A 22,518-nucleotide genomic window follows, 5' to 3' on the forward strand; every position below is an offset into this window, starting at 1 on the left:
CCTGACGTCCTCCCCCTCACGTCCTACCTCCTCCCCTTTATCCATGTCCTGCCTCCTCCCTACCCCCCTTCATCCATGTCCTACCTCCTCCCTACCCCCCATCTCTCCCCTCCCAGTTCCTAAACCTCATTCCGCCCCTCTTCACACCCGGTCAACATCAGCAGATTGAAGGAGCTAGTGGGTGAGGGGGAAGAGGGGGGGCAGGGTTGTCTGGCCTCATAACGGCAGCCACACTCACCACAATGACGGAAGAATTTATTTATTATAACCGTGATCAACAGCAGCGATAATAGCCCATGTTCTGGACCTGGAGGGAAGGGGGAGGGGGGAGACATTGCTGGCTACCCCCCAATCACCAATACTCCCCTACCCCTTCATACCCTCCCTGCCCCCTTTCCATCACTCCTACTCTCCCTAACCCTTAACCTCCCTCATATACCCAACTTTCCTTATCCATACACAGGTTCCACTTACAAATCATCATACACCTGTTTCCTGACACATGTGGCCTACAGATCAACACACACACACACCTGCTACTGATACACACACACACAGCCCTGTCATCACCACCTGTTACACTTCTACTGTACAGGTGTGCACTGAGTTACTCCTGTACGTAATGTATCGCGTGTGTACCTAAAAGTGAAGTACAATTACATTCAAGTCAAATGTAATCGATTGGTCAAGTTCTTCCGGAAATAGACTACACTTTGTTAACGTTATGTGACCATGTTGTTGTTGTTTGTTATTGCTGCTGCTGTTGTTTTTTGCCACTGGTTGTTCTTGGTTATTATAGTTGTTATTTGTTATTAGTGTAGGTTATTGGGTGTTGCTGTCATTGGTATTGTTTGTTGCTAAAGTTGTCTGCACCGTTGCAATGTGTTTTAGTAAGGTACACAATACTCTCGCTATCACCACCACTGTCACCCACCCAACCCCACCACTATCTACTACTACCACCACCACCCACAACTACCACTATCACCAATACTAACACTGGTAGGGAGGGTTCTAGTCACACACACTACCTAACAAGGTCACTCCACACTCACAAATGCATGAACCTCTCTCTCTCTCTCTCCCTCACACACACACACACACACACACACACACACACATACACAAAGGGCATTAAACAAGTATCCTAAAACATACAAACAGCAATCAGTGACCAGTTATTACCCTTTGCGTGTGTGTATGTTTGTATGTGTAGCGATGAGTCAGAGTTTGCCGGTACCTGTGTGAACCCCTTGAATGGTAAAACACTTGTCCCCCCCACCACCACAACCACCACCACCACTCTGATCACCAGCACCACTGCCACCTACATCACCACCACCTACCTCAGACTATAATATTACTGGCCTCCACCTCTCAACCTCCCACACGGACACCGAAAATACCTCAAGTTCCCCTGCACCAGATTACGACAGAACCTAACCTAACCTAAAACAGTGCATCATCTATAGACCAAACAATGTGTGTGTGTGTGTGTGTGTGTGTGTGTGTGTGTGTGTGTGTGTGTGTGTGTGTGATATCTAAGAATCACAGGTTCATAAGCAAATACCACAACATGGATTAGACAGACAGACAGACAGACAGACAGACAGACAAAACACCTCACCTACTCGTGTATGAAGAGGTGAGGAAACTTCCCTCACTTGAAGATCTCTAAGTTGTAAGAGAATGGAGACATGTGAAACGACAGAGGAAGTTCTATTGAGGAGAAGTGTAAAGTTCCAATGATGATGATGATGATGGTGATGATGATGATGATGATGATGATGATGATGGTGGTGGTGGTGGTGGTGATGGTGATGATAATGATGATGATGATGGTGATGATGATGGTGATGATGGTGGTGAAGTTTTAACTAAAGGGCACTTGCTTGGAGTACAGGTGTGTGGCATAATAAGAGATTGACGAGTGTGTTATGACCTGGATTGAAAGGAGGTCAGGTTATGGACTGATTCTCTAGTGCACTGACCTGACCTGACCTAACATACATTATCTAAAAAAAAAACCTGTGCGAGACATTACAAGAACATGATAGATATTGGGACAGGCATTTAATTTGGTAACCAGTTTAACAGAAATAATACAATGTCGTATTTATTCGGCGTAATTAATATGATGTTTTGTTACCAAATGTAGTACGATCAGTGAGCCGCAGAGCCACGCATACCAACACCTCCCTGGACACAGAGCCACGCATACCAACACCTCCCGGGACACAGAGCCAACACCTCCCGGGACACAGACGCATACCAACACCTCCCGGGACACAGAGCAGCCACAGCACCTCCCTCATACCACCTCCCGGGACACAGAGCCACGCATACCAACACCTCCTGGACACAGAGCCACGCATACCAACACCTCCCCCGGGACACAGAGCCACGCATACCAACACCTCCCGGGACACAGAGCCACGCATACCAACACCTCCCGGGACACAAACGCGACCACGAATTCGTAAAGAGAAGAAGGAGAAGGACGAAAAAGGAAGAAGAAGGAAGAACAAGAAGGAAGAAGAAGGAAGAAGGACGAAGAAGGAAGAAAAAGAAGGAAGAAGAAAAAATAAAGAAGAAGGAAGAAGAAGAAGAAGAATAAAGAAAAAGAAGAATAAAGAAGAAGAAGAACTAAAGAAGAAGAAGAATCCCAAACATGTTATTTCTAAAGACACAATCATTGCAACTTTATAAGTATGGTGTGCCCAGGAGTGGTCAGCTGGTGTAAGAAGATTAACCTAACCTAACCTAACCTAACCCTGGTGCCTGGCCTGGTCTGGTCTTATGGGGTGTTATGAATGAACTTGGTAGTGGTGGAGGCTGTAAGTGATATCGTTTACGTGACACACTTAAGAGTTTGTGTTGTAATGCCCTCTGAGTGAGTGAGTGAGTGTGTGTGTGTGTGTGTGTGTGTGTGTAGGGGGGAGGGGCTTACTGAGAATAGTGCTTTGGTGTATGTTGTATATTCTGATGACACACACACACACACACACACACACACACACACCTATCTTTTACTTATTTCTCATTCCTCCTCCTTTTATTCCCTTCCTCTCCTCTCTCTTCATTATTACTCATCATTTCTACCACATCCTTTCTCTTCTCTTTACTCATTTAGTTGTGCTGCTGTTGTCTTCTCTTTATACTCATTCCTCTTCTTCCATCTCCTCTATTTAGTTTATTTTGTACACACTATTATCACCTTTCTCTTCCCTTTCCTTCCTCCCTTCATCTAGTTCCATCCTCGTTCACACATCATTCATACTTCTTCTTCCTTCTCCTCTTCCTCCTTACCCTATCAAATTCCATCCTCTTTTATCCGTCATTCCTTCTTCTTCCTTCTCCTCTTCCTCCTTACCCTATCAAATTCCATCCTCTTTATCCGTCATTCCTTCTCCTCTTCCTCCTTACCCTATCAAATTCCATCCTCTTTTATCCGTCATTCCTTCTTCTTCCTTCTCCTCTTCCTCCCACCCCCTCAGGATGTTGGTATGCGTGGCGCCTTCCCCACCGCCAGGCGAACTTCTCTGAACTGGGCAATAATGCAATTTTCCCCTTGGCGTACCGTCCGTCACTTAGAGGAGGGTAATGTGAGGGGAGATGGAAGAGGGGTTGATCCTGAGGGAGGGGAGGGGTGGGGAGGTGGACGATGTTGAGGAGGAAGGGGAAGTAGGGGGAGTGAAGGTAGGGGAAGTAGGAGGCGTTGCTAAGTGGAGGTGGGGGTAGGGGGATAGACTTGGGATGAGGGGAGGGGATAGGGGGTATGTGGGTGTTTGAGGGGAGGGGGGAGGTTAACCTGGGGAGAGAGAGGAGTGAGGGGGAAGTCAAGACCTAACCAGTCCTGACATGACAATCACTGACTCACCCACCCACCCAGACGCTCACCCACCTACGCACCCAGACGCTCGCCCATCCATCCACTCACTCACCCACCCACTCGACCACCTAAGAGGATGAACGTACAACAAGGTAAACATTTGCACAGGTGACGTCAAGGTGTACAGAAGACAGACCCCGCTCCCTCCCCTGCTCACCTGAATAAAGTGGTCACACCTTCGAAAAAGTCTCAGGGTTAAGTGAGTTTCAGTCCTCGGTGGGCCTTAATCTAAACCAAACTTAACCCAACCCTTAAGAATAGGGCCATTAGAACTGGCCCCTAATCCTAAGTGGTTGTAAGGTTTGGGATCTAGTTGGAATGGAGCCCGTTACGACTTGGCCCCATTCCTAATCGTCTGGTTAGTCGTGAGGTTAGATTTTGGGGCCAATCAGGACGTGTGCCCAATTCACCTACAACCTTCAGGTAACACCAGAGAAAAAAAAACAATAAAAATACACACATCGAAAATCACAAGACGCGTGGTGTGCCATGTGAGGGTGAGCTGCCTACCGTTCGCTCAGTGTGTTCGGGTAAAAGTAATGACAAGACCCGTGCCTGGTAACACGAGGGTCAATACTGGACAGCACGACCTACCACCACCTTCACCACCCCACCCCCGGTTCCTACACCACTACCCACAGCTCCACTCTCAAAAGGTTGGTTCCTCCGCTGAATTTATTTTTTCCGCGGCAACTGAAGACGTGTCAGGGCATCCAACTGGCTTGCTTTACGCTGTGCTACATGGATAGGATGACGGCAGTAGTGGCAATTGAAATAAAGAGAGTGAAATTGTATCTTAAGTAAATTAGATACTTTCACACACACACACACACACACACACACACACACACACACACACACACACACACACACACACACACACACACACACACACACACACACACACACACACACACACACACACACACACACACACACACACACACACACACACACACACACACACACACACACACACACACACACACACACACACACACACACACACACACACACACACACACACACACACACACACACACACACCTACACACACACACACACACACACACACACACACACACACACCTACCTTTTTAACAACTTAAGCAGATGAGGAACGGATAAACCTAACACACTTCTTGAGGCTTCAGACTTCATGCACCGCCACCACCATGACCTTCCTTCAGCCACCAGAGGTCACCAGATGCTCACACACCTGTCCAGTAACCTGTCTTGTTTGACCCGTGTTTAGGTTAGGTTAGGTTAATCAAACAAGGTTACTCAAAGCTCTTTGGGTAGTTTGTACAAGTTATGGTGAGGCGACCACATAGTTTACCCTGAAGAAAGTTTACATCAACAGGATGTCTTGGGACGTGGTGGAGCAGGAACGGCCTTTTTGGTGGGGGGGAGGGGAGAGGTGGAGAGGGAAGAGAGGGAGGTGGGGAGGGAAGGGGAGGGAGAGGGAGGAAGGGAAGGGGGGGTAGTGTAGTAGCTTTAGACATACACTGACTCGTAGTAACTTAACTAGAATTATATTTAAGTGAGATTAAATAAAATCCTCCATCCCCACTCCCCCATCCTCACTCCCTCTTCCTTATTATCACACATATTTTATTTCTCCTCCAATCTCTCTTTCACTCTCCTTCAATCTGTCTTTCTAATTTATATCATCATCATCATCTACGGGTCTCTCTCTCTCTCTGGCCTCAATGACTTACAGATTACACATCCCTTAAGAAAATTACACTTTGGTAGACTGCCAGAAACTTTGAAGATAAAAAATGATGATGTTAGGGGCGGAATGGAAGAGGGAGGGGAAAGGGAGGGGAAAGGGGAGGGGGAAGGGGAGGGGGAAGATGAGAGGGAAGAGGGAGAGAGAGAGAGAGAGTGATGGTCAATTTCCAGGTTAAGCCCCGCTACTGAAGGACCTATCCCTCCTCCTCCTCCACCTTCCTCACCCCTATGCCAACAACTCACCAAATGGGGCAAAGTTCTAACAGGTCCTAAATTAGCTATGAGGATTAGAAGCTCTTCCCTCCCCCCCCCATAGCCCTAACGACCCCAAGTGCTAATGAACCGTAATCCTAATGAGCCTCTATCCTAACGACCCCAAGTGCTAATGAACCGTAATCCTAATCAGCCTCTATCCTAACGACCCCAAGTGCTAATGGACCCCAGTCTTAATAGGTTGGTGTGGATATAGGGCCTATTAGGACCTGGGTGGTTTTCAGCTTACCTCGACTTCCTTACTTACCTTCCCTAATGACTCGAGGTCGCGCGCGCACACACACACACACACACACACGCACGCACACACACGCACGCACGCACACGCGCACACACACGCACACGCGCACACGCACACATACGCACACGCGCACACACAATTTTTTTTTTTTTTTTATTTATTGGGCACCCCCCTACAGCCTTGTGTAAGGTGAAGCGCAGAAGCGTTTACAGCGCCCAACAGGGAAGCATGCGAAGTTCATGCTTGCCTTTATGTCTCACGAGTTAAGGGCGTAGAAGCCTGAAGAGTCAAGGGCGTAGAAGCCTGAAGAGTCAGTTGTTTATGTCATCAAGTTATTGGAAGCTCCAACAACTTTCCCTGAATACGAATTCGCAATTTTCGATTTACACCAGGTACCTACTTTACTGCTAGGTGAACAGGGACTAATGGGGGCTAGGAAGTAAGTCCAAACAACTTCCACCGGCCCGGGAATCGAACCCGTGACATCTCGCTTGCGAGGCAAGAACGGTACCGCATCTACCACCGAGCCCCCCACACACAATGATCCCCAGGATATTTATATACTCCCCTCACCTTATCTCACTCCTCCCCCTACCTTCCCTCACCTCACCGCCTCCCTTTTCCTCACCCCAGCTCACTCCTCCCTTCCTTTTCTCACCCCCATTTACTTCTCTCCCTTCCCATCCCCATTTACTTCTCTCCCTCCCTCACCCCAGTTCCCTCCCTCCCTCCCTCCCTCACCCCTGTTCCCTCCCTCCTTCCCCCCACGTCACCCCAGGTAGGCACCAGCTAGGGGGTTGAGGATAGTCTCCAGGGAACGCCACCACGAGAGGATGGGTCAAGTCAAGGTCAATCAGGTCTACCTAACTTTACCCGGAACTAGCGAACTTGTGTGTTAACCAATCACGTCCCTGATTCTTAACGCGTCTTAGATATATATTTTTTATAACCCGTAACTACAGTATATACAAGAGACCTCATCTATATAATGGTATAGTCTTAGTGTGATCTGGATACCATTTTGAGTTACCATCTTTGTACCTGCAGCTAGATTCGTGTTTTATATTGATTCACAAACAACAAAAAACAACAAAAATAACAATGTAAAAAGTCAGGATATAAACAGTTCGAAGGGGGCGAGTGAGGGAAGGGGCAGAGTGAGGAAGGCGAGTGAGGGAAGGGCGAATGAGGAAGGGGACGAGTGAGGGAGGGCGAGTGAGAAGGGGGAAGAGAGAGGGCGAGTGAGGGAGGGGCAGATGAGGGAGGGGGCAGATGAGGGAAGGGGGCAGTGAGGGAGGGGACGGAGATGAGGGAAGGGGGCAGATGAGGGAGGGGCAGATGAGAGGGAAGGGGCAGATGAGGAAGGGCAGAGGTGAGGAGAGTGAGGGAAGGGGGGCGAGTGAGGAGGGGCAGAGTGGGGAAGGGGCAGGGGAAGGGGGCAGATGGGGGAAGGGGGCGAGGGAGGGGTGAGTTTGGGAAGGGGAGAGTGAGGAAGGGGCGGTGGAGTGGACGAGTGGGGAAGGGGGCGAATGGGGAAGGGGGTGAGGTTGGCAGGGGCGAGTGAGGGAGAGGGCGAGTGGGGAAGGGGACGAGGGAGGAGGGGACGAGTGAGGGAAGGGACAGAGGAGGGACGGGGTCAGTGAGGGAAGGGTCGAGTAAGGGAGGAGGGTGGATTTTAAACTGCAAACGCTTGGGAATCCAGTGCCGTGTGGTGGGTGTCCATTTACATATATTAGAAGCAAATATACTCGGTGTCAGAGCGGCCGACACCTGCAAGACAAACTGCTGCCTCTCGTGCCACTTAACTGCTGACTCCTGTGCCACTTACTACTGCCTCTCGTGCTACTTAACTGCTGACTCGTACACCAATAAATGCTGACTCCTACGCTACTAACTGCTGCCTCTTGCGTCACTTAACTGCTGACTCCTGTGCCACGTATCTGCTGACTCCACGCCACTAACTACTGAGTGATTCCTACTGAGCCACTAACTCCTGCGCCTGTTAATTTTGCCTCCCTCGACACACATTTACTCACATTTGCATAATCAAGTTAATGTAATGTCATATGGAACACAACACACACACACACACACACACCACCACACACACACACACACACACACACACCACACACACACACAACCACACAACACACACACACACACACACACACACACACACACACACACACACACACACACACACACACACACACACACACACACACACACACACACACACACACACACACACACACACACACACACACACACACACACACACACACACACACACACACACACACACACACACACACACACACACACACACACACACACACACACACACACACACACACACACACACACACACACACACACACACACACACACACACACACACACACACACACACACACACACACACACACACACACACACACACACACACACACACACACACACACAGTGTTTTTTTATGGTTCTTTAGTAGATAAGAGTAATTACACATGAAAGATACAGGTACAGTAATATATATATATGTAATTAGCATAAATGACAGGTGTTCTTAGTAGACTGATAAAGAATGAGGATGATTACCTGATGTTAACGATGAAAGGTGATGATGATACTGATAATCTTTGTGATAACAGGGGAAGATCAGGGTGTCGTCAAAGGGCCCCTACTCTTAATGGGCTCAATCTAAAGGGACTTCACTGGGCCCATGTTATAAATATTAAGTAAGACTATGACCATTATAAGAGGGGTGACTCATTAAGGTAAACATGACGCAAGAAACAGCTGGTAATACGACAACTATACACTTAACTTACGAGGTGTTATTACGAGACATTAATACCAGTCGTAGGAACTCAGCACTAAATACGTGTCCTTCCAGAAAAAAAATCATCAGTTCAGGCAATCGATAGCACCAGGCGTTTCTTGGGTCATTGCTGTTGGTGGTGATATCTATACAAGGGAAGCGCCCTCATGTGACAGCCAGTCGAACCTTCACCCCCCACATTCTACCGACAATGACATTCCACTTTAATAGACGACAAGAGTACATTCCCCGCCAGGTACATCCTGCTAAGTGGTGTCCCATTACTAACACGGCACCCTGTGAGTAGTCCCTGAGGAGCGATACTTTATCATTACACACACACACACACACACACACACACACACACACACACACACACACACACACACACACACACACACTAACACCGTGTACATATTAATCTAACACTACACATGAATACAGCACAACAACCTCCTTCACCTAACTGCCTCTCGAGATCAGTAAAAGAAAATTAAAACAAGTGAGGCTTCCTATACTTACCTAAGCTTCACCTCCTGGTTAAGACAAGAGTTTGGCTGATGATAAATGTGATATGGAGGTGAGGTTATAAATGTGACAGGTGAGTGACGGTGAGGGATATAAAATCAAGGTGTAGACAGGTGAGACGGGAGGTGTATAGACAGGTAAAGGCAGATGAAGACATAAATAGATTCTTAGTGACCCGTGACTTGTTAAAATGACCCAATCACAAACACACTAACCTGACCTAGTTCAAATGGGGTCCCCAATCCTAATGGTTAGATTAGATCATGGCTTAACAGGATTGATTCGTCGTGTTAGAACAAGACCAGACATTATACTAACTTGTTTACTAACCAACTGACCAAACAAGGAGAGACACTACATTAATAAACAATAAGACAAACAAGTGTTATATAAGCGATTCAAATACACACACAAGAGTTATTAGTAATAGTGTGAAGAGTTAACTATATTTTATTACAAGAGGGAGAGACGCCACTCCACCACCATGACAAGTTTGCTGTTCATACCCACATCACCAGTCAAAGTTTGGATATTCAGACGATGGTGCGGACGATACAAGAGTTTAGATGTTTAGGTTATATCCTGGACCCATCCTACCACGCCCTGCCTTTACTACAACAGTCTGTAGGGAGCTTGGTGTGGCCTCAATACAAGTGGACGGTTGAATGAGCAGTGGAAGTCATAGCTGTGGTGGTCATCACGTGAATTTCCTCTTGGCAATATCACCGGAGATGAACTTCGCCCCCGATCCGACTCGACCTACCCCGAATCCGACCCGATCCCCGACCCAGGATCCGACCCGACCCGACAAGCCCCTTGCCGCCTCCCTGGCCCCAAGTCAAATATCGAACCATCAACTTGAAAAACGATACAGCTCTTCGGGAAACTGTGATGAGGACTTGATCTTCCCGGCACTTACAGGGTCTGCTCCCCCCAGGAGTGACCCAACCTGTACTACCATCACCACCACCGCCGGACTACTGATAAAGTTTCCCAAGAGAACACATTTACATAATAGTCAACTGCCCAAGTCTTCAGAAAGGAGGGCTGAGGGAGGAGGAGGGGTGGGCTGACACTGGGAGAGGAGGAGGAGGGTGGGTTACCGACACTGGGGAGGAGGAGGGGGTGGGTTACGACACTGGGGAGGAGGAGGAGGGTGGGTACTGACACTGGGGAGGAGGAGGTGGTTACTGACACTGGGGGGAGGAGGAGGTGGGTTACCGACACTGGGGAAGGAGGAGGGGTGGGTTACCGACACTGGGGAAGGAGGGGAGGGTGGGTTACCGACACTGGGGGAGGAGGAGGGGGTGGGTTACTGACACTGGGGGAGGAGGAGGAGGGTGGGTTACCGACACTGGGGGAGGAGGAGGAGGAGGGTGGGTTACTGACACTTGGGGAGGAGGAGGAGGTGGTTACCGACACCTGACACAATATGAGAATACAGGAATGCATCGTGTCATGTCTAGTAGATTAATGTAAAACTCTCCTGGTGTGTAACTTGCCTGCCCTCGCCCCTGCCGACCCAGTGAACACAGGCCAGGGAGGCTGAGTTGTGTGGACAGTATCGCTTGTGTGAACGGGGAGTGCTCGTATGTGTGTGTGAGGACCGGCGTGCCAGCCATTAACACGGGTGATGATGGCTGGGGTGGTGAGGTGGTGGCAGTGGTGTAGTGGGGGTGGTAGTAGGTGGCTGGGGTGGTGGTGGCTGGGTGGTGGTGGCTGGGGGTGGTGGCTGGGGTGATGGTGGTGGCTGGGGTGGTGGAGGGGATGGGGTGATGGTGGTTGGAGGGGTGGTAGGTGGTGGTGGCGGTGGGGGTGGGTTGTGCTGGGGTGGTGGTGGTGTGTGGAGTAGGTTGAGGAGGTGGTGGCTGTGGACACTACTACCCTCACCAATATTACCAAATGGAGGTACGAGGGGGCAGAGAGGTGCAATAGTCATACAAGTTTACCACCCTCACTATCACCACCATCATTACCTTCACTATCGCCACCACCCTCACTATCACCACCGTCATTACCTTCACTATCACCACCCAATATCGCCACCACCCCTCACTTACCACCCCCACCACATCACCACCGTCATTACCTTCACTATCACCATCACCCCATCACCACCCACCTCACCATCACCACCGTCACCTTCACTATCGCCACCACCCCAATCACCACCACAATCACCCCCACCACCACCCTCACCCCCACTATCGCCACCACCTCACTCACCATCGCCACCACCTCATTATCACCCTCACCATCACCACCATCACCCTCACCATCACCACCATCATCCACCATCACCACCATCACCTCACCATCACACCATCACCTCACCTCACTCATCACCATCACCCTCACTATCACCAATCACCCCCACCATCACCATCCCCACCATCACCACCACCTCACCATCCACCATCACCCTCACCATCACACAATCACCTCACCATCACCACCATCACTCCCCACTCACCACCATCACCCCACTATCATCACCATCACCCTCACTATCACCACCATCACCACCATCATCACCATCACCCTCACTATCACCACAATCACCCCCACCATCACCACCACTCACCATCATCATCATCACCACCTCACTATCATCACCATCCTCACTATCATCACCATCACCCTCACTATCATCACCATCACCTCACTACATCACCCTCACTATCACCACAATCACCAACTGTGTCGTAGTCTAACAAGGGTGCCCACACACTTGCACCTATACGAGCATTTAACTGACAACTGTGGTTCTAACAGAGATATCTGAAGATTAGACACCCCAACTTATTCCAACATGATATACACATACCTAACTTAACCTAAACTAACCCCCCAACTGAAATTAAGGTGTTTAATGATCAGGTGAAATAAGCCAGGGTGTCTAATTCTCAGTGTAATAAGCTGCTAGGGTGTCAAATTCTCAGGTGTAATAAGCTGCTAGGGTGTCATCTCAGGTGAATGCTGCTAGGGTGTCAAACCACAGGTGTAATAAGCTGCTAATGTGTCTAATTCTCAGGTGTTCCTAATGTGGGGGTGACCACTTCATACCGCCTCGCTTCACTAAATACTGCCATGGCGGGTCTAACCTAACCATAACCTAACGTAACCTAACCTGAATCACACAGCATTCACGACAAACACTCCGACGGCTGACCTTAACACCGGAGTGCCAAGTGTGGCGAAAAGGGTACGAGCAGTGCCAAGTGTGGAGAGGAGGGAGGGCGAACAGTGCTGTGGAGAGGAGGCGAACAGTGCCAAGTGTGGAGAGGAGGGAGGGCAAGCAGTGCCAAGTGTGGAGAGGAGGGAGGGCGAGGAGTGCCAAGTGTGGAGAGGAGGGAGGGAAGAGCAGTGCCAAGTGTGGAGAGGAGGGCGAGGAACGGCACCGATTTGCATGTTATTCGGGCGGTTATTGAACGTTACTATTGTACTTCTCGCCCAGGGGATGATGGTGTCAATCTGATAGTGGTGTCCAGGCCTCCACCAGCACCATCACCCGTCACCACCCAGCACCATCACCACCACCACCACCACTACCCAGCACCATCATCACTACCCAGCACCATGAACACCACCCGTCACCTCCAGTACTGTCCTTCACCTTAACGCTACTTGGGAGAATCAGGTTAGGTTAGGTTAGGTTAGGTTAGGTCAGGTCAGGTCAGGTCAGGTCAGGTTAGGTTAGGTTAGGGTCAATATTAATGAGCCTCAATTCTACGAAGACTCCTCAACCTTTTTTCCCTACCAATAAACTCCTCCCACTTTCTACCCGGTACCCAAACCACCAACTATTTTCCCCACGCTAAACAGGCCAACAAACTCTGCAGGCTAAGATAGTGATTCACGGAAGTCAGTCGTTAAGTGAGTTCCTTCAATATCACTTACCCGAGAGCAACACCATGGCTCTATCTCCCACGTATGACTATTTATCCGGCAGAGAATAACATTACTTACGATATCGGATCAATTCACGAGTTGGGGAGCAGTAGAGAGAGAGAGAGAGAGAGAGAGAGAGAGAGAGAGAGAGACGGAATTCCACTGTTATCGGCATTTCAACCTTATCGTCTTAATGCTTCGATATAATAGCACCCCCTTCGTAAAGCAGAGGATAACGTTGTGATATCGGAACATTAACGACTTAGAGGAGAAGAGTTAATGAGCCGGAACACACACACACACATAGCAATGGACTAACTTTAACCACCACGTACGATAGCCTTCCAATATCGTTAACCACTTTGTATTAATAACCAATGGAAGAAGGTTCAAGCAGCCGATACCTAGTGTGTTTTAGAGAAGCAAGAAAATGCACAAAATCTCTGATGTGTTTTAATTATCACCAAAACAAACCTTCCCGCGACGATAACACTAAGAACACTTGTTTTTTTTTTACAATTGACCGACAAAACAATTTTAAAATGTCCCAAATGAGCACCTATACTGTCCTCAAAGTGTTGTGGCTAATATCAATGATTTTATCGGTTTAAACGACCACCAACCACCACCTTCATGTTTACCTTCCCATAAAAAAAAATCCACTATTTACACGTTAAAAGACAATAAAATACAAACTCTAGCAGGATCAAAACAACCTCAAATAGCCTTTCATCTTTTCAAAATCATATAATAATTATTATTTTTTTCACTCACTCCCAATTACCTTTACAAACCTTGATTACCTGTAGTATAATTAAACACCACCTTTATGACGTCAACACAAAAACATTAACGTGTCCAAAATCTCGAGGTAATTGAGAGAGAGAGAGAGAGAGAGAAGAGAGAGAGAGAGAGAGAGAGAGAGAGAGAGAGATAAGAGAGAGAGAGATAAAGAGAGAGAGAGATAAGAGAGATAAGAGAGAGAGAGAGAGATAAGAGAGAGAGAGAAAGAGAGAGAGAGAGAGAGAGAGAGAGAGAGAGAGAGAGAGAGAGAGGAGAGAGAGAGAGAGAGAGAGAGAGAGAGAGAGAGAGACTTGCCATCTTTCTCCCTCGATCTATATAACACAATTCCCCGGTAAAGACGAGTGTGTCAGCCCCACCATATCAAACGCATCATTGTTGGGTTCGGGCAGCTCTTCAATGGAGGGCTCAAGGAGGAGAGGTGAGGTTGGTGGGGAGAATGGGGGATAAAGAAGGGAAGAGAGGGATAGGATAAAGAATGAGCCGGAAAAGGGGAAGGATGGAGAGGGGGGAGAAAAAAGGGGAAAAGGGGAGAGAAAAGAAGGGGTTAGAGAGGGAGAAAAGGATGGAAGAGGGGAAGGAGAAAGACGAAGGGGTTGATGTAGCCCCTCCTCCCTCTTCTAATGCCCGTGAGAGGCAGAGTGGTGGCTGGCTGGGCTGGCTGGGCTGGCTGGCTGGGCTGGGCTGGCTGGGCTGGGCTGGCTGGAAGGCTGTCCCAGGGCATAGAGACCTCCCACGTAAGCTGAGGACTTGTTGCTAAGGCAGGTCTTGTAAACACACACACACACACACACACACACACAGAGATGATTCTATTGTTCCAGGAATGCTAGTGATGGATGCTACCTGTTCCCAGAAGTACGTACACACACACACACACACACACACACACACACACACACACACAGGAACTCGAACAAGGGATAAATAAAAGCTAATCTCCATGGTGACAACGAGCTAAGTCCACCTGTCCTAAAACACCTGTCCTTTAAAACACCTGTCCTTTAAAACACCTGTCCTTTAAAACACCTGTCCTTTAAAACACCTGTCATTAAAACACCGTCCTTAAACACCTGTCCTTTAAAACACCTGTCCTTAAAACACCTGTCCTAAAACACCTGTCATTAAACACCTGTCCTTAAAAACACCTGTCCTTAAAACACCTGTCCTTAAAACACCTGTCCTTAAAACACCTGTCCTTAAAACACCTGTCCTTAAAACACCTGTCCTTTAAAACACCTGTCCTTTAAAACACCTGTCCTTTAAAACACCTGTCCTCAAAAAGTAATAGGAAAATAAGAATGAAATAAATTAATAAAGAAACAAGATATATACGTACAATAATTATAATGGAATATCTGGTTACGGTGAAGGTAAATGAAGGTAGATTACGAAAGGTCAAACGAGAGACTATACTTTAATATTGCGCAGGAATATGACATCAACTACAAAGGTCAAATGAGGCACTGGGATTAACGAGTAGAAATATAAACAGAGGTCAAACGAGACTCTATAATTCATTTAACACGTGGAAATGAATCATAATTACAAATGTTTACATAGAGATTCACCTAAATATATTATGAACGAGGTAAAACAAATCTGTGATAATACTGTACAACGATGACCAATATGTACGTGTGTGTGTGTGTGTGTGTGTGTGTGTGTGTGTGTAAGATGAGTTGGAATGAAAGGAAGGCTTAGAAACACTGCAAGATGAGAGGCAATGAGAGGCAGTGAGTGGGAGAGGGATTAAGACCATGTAAGATGAGAGGCAGTGAGTGGGAGAGGGATTAAGACCATGTAAGATGAGAGGGAGTGAGTGGGAGAGGGATTAAGACCATGTAAGATGAGAGGAAGTGAGGGAGGGATTAAGACCATGAAAGATGAGAGGGAGGAGGGAGAGGGATAAAGCTCGTGTAAGATGAGAGGAAGTGAGGGGGAGTTATAAACAATGCAACATGAGAGGAAGTGAGTGAGAGGGATTAAGACCATGTAAGATGAGAGGGGGAGAGGGAGAGGGATTAAGACCATATAAGATGAGAGGGAGTGAGGGAGGGCATTAACCCACCCAGCATCACCAATCAATAACGAGCGTTGTCAGGCACCGCAGCCAGTCAGTCACTCCTAGCAACGCTGGCTGTCTGACCACACACACACACACACACACACACACACACACACACACACACACACACACACACACACACACACACACACACACACCTAGGTTTACACAACAATGGAAGGCATTGAGTCAGGCGTGTTAGTGTGTTAGTGTCCGTAATACATGAGTCGTGTTAGTGTCCGTAATACAGAGTCAGGCGTTTAGGTCCGTAATATGTCCGGGTGTACATAGCCAGTCAGGCGTTAGTGTCCGTATTGAGTAGGGCGTGTTAGTGTCCGTAATACATGAGTAGGGCGTGTTAGTGTAGGAGTAGGGCGTGTTAGTGTCCGTACATGTAATAGTCCAGGTGTTAGTGTCCGTAATACATGAGTAGGGCGTGTTAGTGTCCGTAATACATGAGTAGGGGTCGTGTTAGTGTCCGTAATGCAGTAGGGCGTGTTAGTGTCTGTACATGAGTAGGGCGTGTTAGTGTCCGTAATACATGAGTTAGGCGTGTTAGTGTCCGTATATATGAGTCAGGCGTGTTAGTGTCCGTAATACATGAGTAGGGCGTGTTAGTGTCCGTAATGACATGAGTAGGCGTGTTAGTGTCCGTAATGAGTCAGGTGTTAGTGTCCGTAATACATGAGTAGGGCGTGTTAGTGTCCGTAATAAGTCTGTAATGCAATATGACAGGGCGTTAGTGTCTGTAATACATGAGTAGGGCGTAATATGAGTAGGCGTGTTAGTGTCCGTAATATGAGTCAGGTGTGTTAGTGTCCGTAATGAGTAGGGCGTGTTAGTGTCCGTGCATGAGTAGGCGTGTTAGTGTCCGTAATACACGAGTCAGGCGTGTTAGTGTCTGCATACACACGATGGTGGTCTGGGGGTCCGTATCAGGGGTGGATGGTAGAGGGAGGCATGCAGGTGGGGAGGGAGGGAGGAGGGCAGGCAGCAGGCAGGGGAGGAGGCAGGAGGAGGCAGGTGGAGGAGGGGAGGCAGGAGGTGGAGGGTGAGGGAGGCAGGCAGGGTGGAGGAGGGGAGGCAGGCAGGCGGAGGGAGGGAGGGAGGGAGGCAGGTAGGTAGGTAGGCAGGTAGGTAGGTAGGCAGGTAAGTCTACGGTGGTCGCTATACGTATTTTACAACCCGTGCCAGCAGCCTCCCTCTTGGTGGGTGATGCATAACGCAGGAGAGCGCCGGGGAGCATCACGTGCCACGGCGAGGAGGCTGACGTGTGGCTCGCCTAACGCTCCAGGGAGGATGTGAGGCTGTGTGCGCTGATCAGGCCTCCCACAGGTCCAGAAAGAGGAGGAGGAGGGGGCAGTGTGGAGGGGAGGTCACAACACACCACCCTCCCACTAATAACATAATACAAGGTTATGGTAATGCAGTGTTCTTTGTGGTACTTTATGTTAACGACTGTATACGTATATAGTCTTTGTTTTATGTTATATCATAAAGATAATCAAGTAAAGTGTTGCCATACTAGTGCTGAGCCAGAATGAAAGTGGCGGAAAAGTGAAGTCATTAGTGTAAGATATGGCGGTGTTGTGGTAATCTACTGGTGACCACTCCCGCCTCTGCAACAATAAGGTGCCACCAACAAATACCCAGCAAACGACTGGGAGGATAAATGTGGTCCCCCTCACAGCCCAGCGAGTGCCTGGCTTGGGCGGCGCGTGGTGGGGGAATTGCAGGTAGTCTGGAGCGCTCGCCCGTATATCTGGTGTAAGTTGAGGGCGAGCCAAGCCATAACTCGTGCAGGGGCCCAAGGGACTCGTGGCCCGGCCCACCATCCACCTGCGCTAGTGCCGGAACTCTCTCACTTGTGGCTGAGAATCCGCCACCCACTACTTTATGAACCACCAACATACCCACTTAGTATGCTCCTGGGCCCACAACCTCCACTTAAGTGCACACATACCAAATGACACAACCAGCGTCAGAATCTAGCGTGTAGTTTTTACTTCATGAAACACTATATCGACACGATGTTCCTCTCTCTCCTCTCACACCATCACTACACTGTAAACACTTGATGATGAACACCCACAATCATCTACACCCAAAAATAATAATACCACAGAACACAGCTGCCTTCGAACCATTACTATCTCCACACCTCACTCTCATAACTAACAACACAGAGTACAGCATAACAGATCTCACCATGCAGTTTATAGAAGCAGAGAATAAAAAAAATCCTCCCACAAGTGTCCCAAAACTTCTATTATATCCCCGCAGGAGTCATCAGGAGCCGGCCCCGACCACCACCATCCAGGTATAATCGCCTGAGGTAAAATAGAGATTCTTATCAGCCAAGTTTCAGCGATTACAATTATCCTCAAACGAGTCAGATAATGAACTCGTGAGTTAGTAGGGACTGAAGAACCAAGGACATAAGGACCCGAAACTCTTAACCTTGACAGAGGTGATGAGGATTGTGGGTGCTGGGAGAAGGGAAGGACGGTGAAGGAGTTGAGATAAGAGAGAGAGACAGAGATACTAAACACAGGAAGGGACAGGAGATAGCCTTGAGGCACCACATCAACACGTCCTTCATCATCACACTTTGTTTACCTCTCCGGATCTACTAGTGTACGCTCAAATTGTCAACATCATCTCCACCACCAGAGTCGAAAATATAGTCTTGTTCACCTGACTGATATAAATCTAAAACTAAATAACATACATCTAACGTCACGCCTCAAAATTACCAAAGGCTCATATATAATTGGCTCTCGTGTCTATAACGCCAGGAACTCCTCTTAACAGCTGCGGGCCAAGCTAACTGACTCTCAGAAAATAACAAACACGAGTATCTCTGTTTATTACGAGTACCAAAAAAGATCAAAACAAACCGAGTATAAAATTTCCGAGGGTAAACAACACGAGACGCCGCAATGCCTTTACCTACCTGAGGGAATACCTGGTACATTATAGGGGAAACGTACTCAATGATATTAGTATTCAAAGCTTAACCAACACCTCAATAAATAAATAAATAAATAAATCACGTAAATATCGATGTGATTCACTTTATGTGTAATTTTCTGGCTAAAAATACTGTTTCAGAATCAATTCAACATCAGACGAGGCACCGGTGTGTGTGTGAGGTGTGAGTCAGGTGTGTGTGAGGTGTGAGTCAGGTGTGTGTGAGGTGTGAGTCATGTGTGTGTGAGGTGTGAGTCAGGTGTAGGGCCCTCAAAACAGAACATCCTAGCTGACTATGTTACCACACATAACTTATACCTGTACACAGCGGCGCCAGCACCTCCTCCTCCCGCTTGCTTGCTTGCTTGCTTGCTTGCTTGCTTGCTTGCTTGCTTCCCTCGTCCTCCGCCTCCCTCGTTACAAATCCACCACAGCTGCACGTCTCCCCTTCACACACACACACACACACACACACACACGTTCCCCTCATTACACAAACATACACATGTCACATCACCCACCTCCCTTCACCACCTGGTCGTGCACTCTGCCTGTCCCCTCTCACCATGCACCACCTTCCCCCAGGCACAAATTTTCACCACACGACAATTTGTACCTCTGGGCCTCTCCCGTTCCTCCTGGCCTCCTTCACCTGTCTTCCTGAGGAGCCACCACATCCTTCGTCCCCGCCCCCCATCCCATCACCCACGCAGCCTTTAAACACCAAAATCTGGATTCTTTCACCAAATTCTGTATTCCATCACCAAAACTGGATCTCTAGGCTAGAATCTAGAACCCAAGATCCTTATTCCTAAAGATAATAAGTTTCTTTTTTCCCGCTGTTTACGAACGATAAGGTCTCAGTGTAATTTCGACGCCATATTGGACTGGGGTCTAACGGGACTGAAGACCACTTGACCAGGACTCTAGACTCCCAACCTGGGGTCTATTATAACTTCGCTAACCAGATTATATACTTCCTCCTACGCACTCCCTAATTTACATACCAACTTCCACGTTTATTTTATATAAACATACAATCAACACTGAAGCCACTGCAGGTCTGGTTCGGTTAAAAAGATATGCAATAAATGGACACACACACACACACACACACACACACACACACACACACACACACACACACACACACACACACACACACACACACACACACACACACACACACACACACACACACACACACACACACACACACACACACACACACACACACACACACACACACACACACACACACACACACACACACACACACACACACACACACACACACACACACACACACACACACACACACACACACACACACACACACACACACACACACACACACACACACACACACACACACACACACACACACACACACACACACACACACACACACACACACACACACACACACACACACACACACACACACACACACACACACACACACACACACACACACACACACACACACACACACACACACACACACACACACACACACACACACACACACACACACACACACACACACACACACACACACACACACACACACACACGACCCAAAGAAGAAAATCTCCAACATCATTTAGACCAATCAACCAACAGCACCAGCTTGTACCAGGAGTAAATGTTATTTTTTTTTTCTTGGGTGCCTCGTGTCTTATGCAGCTGAGAGACGGTGGAGCAAAGAGAGCTAATGAAAGAACATACATAAATATATCAATCAGGACGAAACATAAATTCTACTATTTTACAACAATCCAGGAAAACCTGACAAGACCCTACTTAAAAATTCATCATCATCTGTTTTAAAGATTATGGTGTGTGTGTGTGTGTGTGTGTGTGTGTGTGTGTGTGTGTGTGTGTGTGTGAGGAAGGATAGCAATACACAACAGTAGTCCAGGGAGGTGTAGGGGTATAATTAGTGATACTTCACGTCATTACAACAGGTGAGCTCCATACAGGTATAGTGAGTGGGCAACAGCTGGTGGTAGTAATGGTGGTAGTGGTGGTTGTAGTGGTGGTTGTAGTGGTGGTTGTAGTGGTGATGGTAGTGGTAATGGTGAAGGTGGTGATAAATAAATAAATAAATAAATCCACACAGTTCTTACATTATTATTTATAATTATTTATTAAATGACTTTTATTCTTTTTATTCTTTATTATTTGATGCATTCGTGAACTAAGCCAACCGGATTTGCCAAAGTCATGTAGGTGACCTTGAGGATTACCTGAAAAGTCATGAGAATTGTCATCGTGGAAAGATTGCATTCTGTTTTTTTTTTAGCTGCCTTCAGTATTATTTCTAGGAAGAACAAGGCCGCCACGACTAGCGTGATACCCTAAATGCATACTTAAAGACCTTAGTTTTATTTCTAGGATGAACAAGGTTGCCCCCGAGTAGTGTACAGTATGCATTAACCTACAGACAACGTGCATATAAAGAGACCTTACAGTTATTTGTCAAAACGTAATAATACATCATAACATCACCAACACACCGTCCTAAGAAGCCAGATACATGACCAATCGACCCAAAAAATAACACGAATTTAACTTACATAAACGTAAAAAAAAATCGATTTCTTGAAAATTGTAAAAAAAATACACTCGTCTTCGTCTCGGTATTCCTCGTGTGGTTGTGTCAGGAAGTTAGGTGAGTGAGAGAAAGAAAGATTAGCGAGACAGAGCGGAGGTGCGCAGTGGTGCAAATCAAGATGCTTCCGCCGCCTTCACAAGAAACGCAGCCCTAAAACTGCGTAGTCGTGTTGTGAGGGATGGTGGAGGGGCCAGGGATTGTGGTAGAACGTGGGGACGTGTAGAGAGGCGATGGAGGACGTGTGAAAGGCGTGGGGAGGACATGTAGAAGACGTGGGAGGACATGTAGAAAGGCGTGGGAGGACATGTAGAAAGGCGTGGGGGACATGTAGAAGGCGTGGGAGGACATGTGAGGCGTGGGAGGGACGTGTGGGGGCGTGGGAGGACGTGTAGAGAGGCGTGGGAGGACGTGTAGAGGCGTGGGGGTGGGGAGCGGGACGTGTAGGTGTTGATAATGGTGCACTTCAAGAGGGCGGTCACGTGAGAAGCAGCTCAGATCTCTCCCTCTCCCACACCACCTGAGGACCACCGAAGCCTACCTGGACCCCAAATTATCTACCTTACACGACTCGAATCCAACAGCTGTTTAAGGACAAGCACGTGTTAACCTTCGTATCGCCTGCCCTCTATATCAACGAAATCAACTGTAAATGGCGGAGGGATTAGGTTGA

General features: G+C 47.9%; 1 protein-coding gene across 1 annotated transcript in view; it reads right to left on the minus strand.

Moving 5' to 3' along the window:
- LOC121858782 (rho GTPase-activating protein 8-like) overlaps positions 1-22,518 on the minus strand; it is a 164,072-nt gene that overhangs the window by 132,192 nt on the left and 9,362 nt on the right. The gene's annotated exons all lie outside the window — the stretch shown is intronic.

This window comes from Homarus americanus, unplaced genomic scaffold (assembly GCF_018991925.1).
Source record: "Homarus americanus isolate GMGI-L3 unplaced genomic scaffold, GMGI_Hamer_2.0 scaffold22369, whole genome shotgun sequence".
NCBI lineage: Eukaryota > Metazoa > Arthropoda > Malacostraca > Decapoda > Nephropidae > Homarus > Homarus americanus.